The sequence below is a fragment of the Gadus morhua genome, chromosome 4 (assembly GCF_902167405.1).
Source record: "Gadus morhua chromosome 4, gadMor3.0, whole genome shotgun sequence".
Lineage (NCBI taxonomy): Eukaryota > Metazoa > Chordata > Actinopteri > Gadiformes > Gadidae > Gadus > Gadus morhua.
The window spans coordinates 28,169-33,624 of NC_044051.1; positions in this window are offsets into that span (position 1 = coordinate 28,169).

Consider the following 5,456-nt stretch of genomic DNA (forward strand, 5'->3'; position numbering starts at 1 on the left):
TTGGCAGTGATGAATTTCTGGATGTACAGTGAGCTAATTATGTGTCTGAGTTTAATTTGTGTTGTGGGTTGGTTGTTGGTGGGAATGGGTAGGTAATGTGATGTGTTGGTGAGTTGTCGGTTGGCTTCAAAGAGGTATTGGTGGGTGTCTAATATTACAATCTTTGAGCCTTTATCTGCTGGTTTGATAATTATGTGTGGGTGTGATTTAAGTTGTTGTAATGCTTGTCTCTGTTGTGTGGTGATGTTGTCCGGGGTGTCTGAAGTGGGTTGTAAGTGATGAAGTGAGTCCAGGTCCGTCTTGATTAGTCTGGTGATGTGTGGGTGACGCTGTGCGGCTGGAGGTTGCCTGTGGGAGGGTTGTATGAATGGAATGAAGTTAGTGTATGGTGTGTATTGAAAGTGGTCCAGTAGTGCGAGTCGTCTGTGATACCTGGACAGATCCCTTTGAAGCTCCTCCCGGTCTAGTGTGATGGGGCGTGGAATGAAAGTGAGGCCTTTTTCTAAAAGTGATGTTTGTGCTGTTGTGAGGATGAGGGATGTGGATAGGTTGAGAATGTTGGAGGGGGCCGTGTGTATGTATCGGATGTATCTGATTCTGTCTGCCGTTGGAGGTTGGGGGGTAGGGGGAGTGGATGTATCGTGTCTTGGTGTGATGGATGGTGATGTAGTGGGAGTGTCCTGAGTGAGGTTATGTGCTAGTGGAAATTCAACTGTGTGCACCAATGGGCAAGGATGCGCCGTGCTGTGTCTGGTGTCCAGTGTATGTTGTCGGGTTGAGTGAAGAAGGTGTCGTGGGGAATTTCTAATAGGGGACTGAGGTAAGTGACTATATAACTGTTGATTATGCGTAGGTTCTGTTGTTGTTGTAGTGTGAGTGTCGGTGAGTGGTTGATGACTGGGAAGTGGATGGTGGCGTTAGGGAATGTGGTGAGTGCCTGTTTAAGGAGTGCTGATAATTGTTTATTGGATGTGAGTTCAGGGTTATGATCCATGTTGTTGATGCCAATTGAGAGGATAACTGTTTGTGTGTAGGTATGTGTAGGAGTTTTCTTTAAAATATGTAAGATGTGGCCTATGGTGGCTCCGGGGTAACTGTCTATTTGTATGTGTGCATGTGTGTGTGGGGGAATTCTATTGAGGTTGGAGTCTCCGATGATGAGTGTGGGTAAGTGACCTGTGTATGACCAATCCTGCAGCTTATTGCCCGCCCTAGCCTTGTGGTAGGTGGGTCGATGGTATTTTAAGGCTGCAGGATTGGTCGGGGAGGGGCTAATCTGGGACGAGCGGGCAGTGGGGGCCGGAGGGTTGGTGTCAACAGTGACCTGGCAAGAGGGTTGTGGAGGGAGGGGGGGAAGAGGTTTTTTCAGTTGGGTTTGAAGTCATGTCGACCTTAGTGAGCCCCTTCATCATTTCTCTTTCATTTTTTTGTTGTTTTTTTGCCAGGCCACTGGTGACACCTGTGGGGAAGAGGGGTGGGGGGGAAATGGATTCTGGTGAGATGGAATCGATGTGGTCCACAATGATGTTGGTGCGTGTGTGTGGCACGCCTTCCTCTTTACGATGGATGTTGACAGCTTATACACCAACATTGACATAACTGGTGGCATGCGCTCCGTGCGCAATGCTTTTAATCTGAACCCTGACGTCACGCGCCCTGATGACGAACTCCTCCGCCTGCTTGAAATTAACCTGACTAGGAATGACTTCCTCTTTGATGACCAGTTCTTCCTTCAGGTTAAGGGCACGGCCATGGGGAAGAAATTCGCCCCCTCCTACGCTAATCTTTTCATGGCCCAATGGGAAACTTCTGCGCTCGCCGTCTGCCCTCTGCAATCTCTCTCCTACATGCGTTATTTAGACGACATCTGGGGCGTATGGCAACACTCGGAATCGGAATTCGAACAGTTTTTAAATATCCTCAACACGCACGATCCATCAATCACACTTAAATCATGTCAACACCTCTCCTCGGTCGATTTCCTTGATACCACCACGTTTAAAGGTCCCGATTTCGCGATGTCCCTCACTCTAGACGTCAAGGTCTACTTCAAACCCACTGACACGCATGCGCTCTTACATGCGAACAGCTTTCATCCCAAACACACGTTCGCGGGGCTCCTTAAGTCGCAACTCTTACGATTTCAACGCATCTGCTCCAGAACTTCCGACTTCTGGGCGGCTGTCAAAATTCTATTTGAAGCTCTGTCCCTTAGGGGTTACTCACGCTCGGCACGCCGTCTCTCCCTAAAGGAATTTAAATTAGTGCGTCCACCCGTTGAGGGACAGCGTATCCTCTTGGTAACGACCTACTCCACCTACTCCTCTCGCCTGACCCGACTGGTCAGAGCGAATTTTCAATGTCTCCTGGACTCCACCACCTACCTTCCGGGCTATGGTATTATTGCGGCCTACCGGAGGAACAAAAACATCAGGGACCTTCTAATTAGGGCCAAGCTACGCCCCCTGGTAAAGCCTAAGATCAACAGACGGTCCTATTTCTATAATTTCGTTCCGTGGGCCCGCAACAAAAATAATGGGGACGTCTTTCCCACTGACCGGCACTCAGACATCAACACCAAGAACTGTGTGTACCTCATCCGTTGCCTCGCATGCGATCTCCAATATGTGGGGGAACCGGGGAACACCATTCGTGTCCGCTTCCACCAACACAAACACAACATTAAACACAAAAAGGACGCTCACCTACCTGTAGTTGCGCATTTTGTGGAGCACGGATGGCTGGCCCTTTCCGCGTCGGTGCTTGAAGCCAATCCTTTCTGGTCTGCTGCTCAACGGCGCAGAGCTGAGAGGCTTTGGATTGATAGGCTGGGGACCTGGCAACCCCTTGGTTTGAACGTTGGGGTGGGTAGGGGACCACCGGGGGGACGCCTGATGATGGCCCGTGCCAGCGACACTACCGCCTTTGGGTGTCGTTGTCCTAACCCTTTAGGACATCTCTTACCGTTTTTATTCAGTGTTTTTGTGGTAATTGTTTCGGTGGCGGCCGCCATCTTTGTGTCTTCAACACCACCCGGGTTTTATGATACTTAGCAACCTCTGCTGGCGGCTCCGGGAGGTGCCACCACCACGGTTCTCCTGACTCCACCTGCTGGAACTTCGGGGTACCACAACATTCTGCAACATTGTTGCAGAGGTTAAAAGCTGCTTTTCAAATTCGACCTCCTGATTGGCGCTAGTTCAAATTTTGACTCCCCATTGGCTCTGCATTCGATCCCCCCATTGGGTCTAAACTCCAAATTTGAAATTGTTTTGCTGCCCTGGCCCCCCATTGGATGCCTCTGCCCCAGACGTTTACTTCCCCCTCCCTCTTTATGTGTCTGTATATAAGTATCAGTCTTTATTGTGTCTCATTTGTGTTCTGTAACCGCGGCTTGTCTGGATTCTGCAATATACGGTCTGTTTCTTTGCTACCACTTGTACCTGATGAAGTCAGAAACACTGACGAAACGTCGTACTTTGCTCACAGCAGACTATGTCCAATAAAACCGGATTTTGGCTGGATCACACTTGTCTCATTTTCCCAAAAAAATAAATAAATAAAAGCTTAGAAACCTTTTAGTATTTTTTGAATTCCTGAATCATCCGCAAAAAAACATGCATCCGGATGACTTCCAAGCCGACGATGACTGGACCCTGGTCCAACGGGGACGTCGACGACGGGCTCCTCGTGACCCCCGCTACCCCCCACCTCTGATGGATTCCTCTGTGTGGGCCGCACCTGCTCCGGAGGGCCGTTTTCATCAGTTCGCGCAGCAACACGAATGCCTCTGGGCTCCGCGCTACCCGTCTCCCAGGCATTGGGATGGTCACACGCGGCCCGGTAGGGACTGGTCTCCCTACGGGCCTGCCCGACACCATCACGAGGTGAGGTTTGAGGCCTACAGACCGGCCTACTCGCCTCCTCGTCGTGAGGCGCAGAGGCCTCTCCATCACCGCGCGCCTGAGGCGCGTCGGGCCCCCCGCCACCCTGCGCGGGTTCCGGGCCCCCCCGCTGGACCCCCGAGGACACTGCCACAGGTACGACCTCCGCCTCCGCGTCCTGGTCCGCGAGCGGCCCCGACCTCCACGACGCCCAGGGCCTCCGGTCGCTACCGCGAGGCGCACTGGGTCTGCGCGTCTGCCTCCACCCAGAGAGGCGCCGCGCGCCCGCGCTGGTCAGATCCAATTTCCAACAACTTTTGGATTCCACCACGTTCCTGCGGGGTTATGGCATTAACGCGGTCTACAGAAGGAATAAAAACATCAAGGACCTTCTAGTGAGGGCCAAACTGCGCCCTCTGTTAGAGCCCAGGGTTAACAGACTGTCGTACTTTTACAACTTTATTCCTTGGGCGCGCAATCAAAACAATGGTGACGTCTTCCCCACCGAACGGCACTCAGGTCTTACCACAAAAAACTGTGTTTACTTGATCCGTTGCCTCACCTGCAAACTCCAGTACGTCGGAGAAATGGGAAACACCGTACGCGTCCGCTTCCACCAGCACCGCCACAACATTAAACAGAAAAGAGACGCTCACCTTCCCCTGGTTGCGCATTTTGTGCTGCGTTGGTGTTGGAAGCAAACCCCTTTTGGTCTATCGCCCAGCGTCGCAGGGCAGAGAGGAGGTGGATTGACAGGCAGGGGACCTTGCAGCCCCTCGGTTTGAACGTTGGGGTGGGTCGGGGACCACCGGGGAGCCGACTGATGATGGCCCGTGCCAGCGACGCGGTGGCGTCGTTAATTGCCGACATGTCCTAACCCTAACCCTAATCGTGAGTTAACTATGACATTAATTTGATTAAATATTTTAATCGCTTGACAGCACTAGAATTTAAATTAATTCATTTATTGCAGGTTAGTAAGCACATAATTTACACCATAAGGAACTAAAATGCCAACTTCACATTTAAAAGGCTACTGTGGGCAGTTAATTTCAACATCAACATAAGTTTATCCTCCTTTTTTCACATGTAAATTGGGATTCATATGGCCTAAAATATTCCGACCTAAGTCCGACCTAAGTGATTACCACTGTTGGCGACAACCTGATTGAAATCAACGACAAGAACGCATTGATCGAAAGAGTGCTTGTTATAGTCCAACTTCGGAAAATTTGTTTCACACTAGAGACTCTAGAGGTCGGCAATACCCGCCGTCGCACAACAACGTTGGTTGGGAATAGTGGAGTCTAATTCATTTTAAACAGTGCAGCCTTTTCCGGTGATCGAAAGGAAGCACCTTTTCATCTCTCCTTGACTCTATGACGGTTTTCCTCAAAGGTTAAGGAAGAGAGGCAGAGAGGTTAGGAGATTTGACTTTCAGAATTGGGCCCCAGAGTCCCTCCCACTTTGTTTTGGACCCCTAACATAACCTTTCACAACATCGGAATATAAGCCATACACAAGTAAAACACAATCAAAATAATGTGAATAAAGGCAAAGAAAGAAAGATCA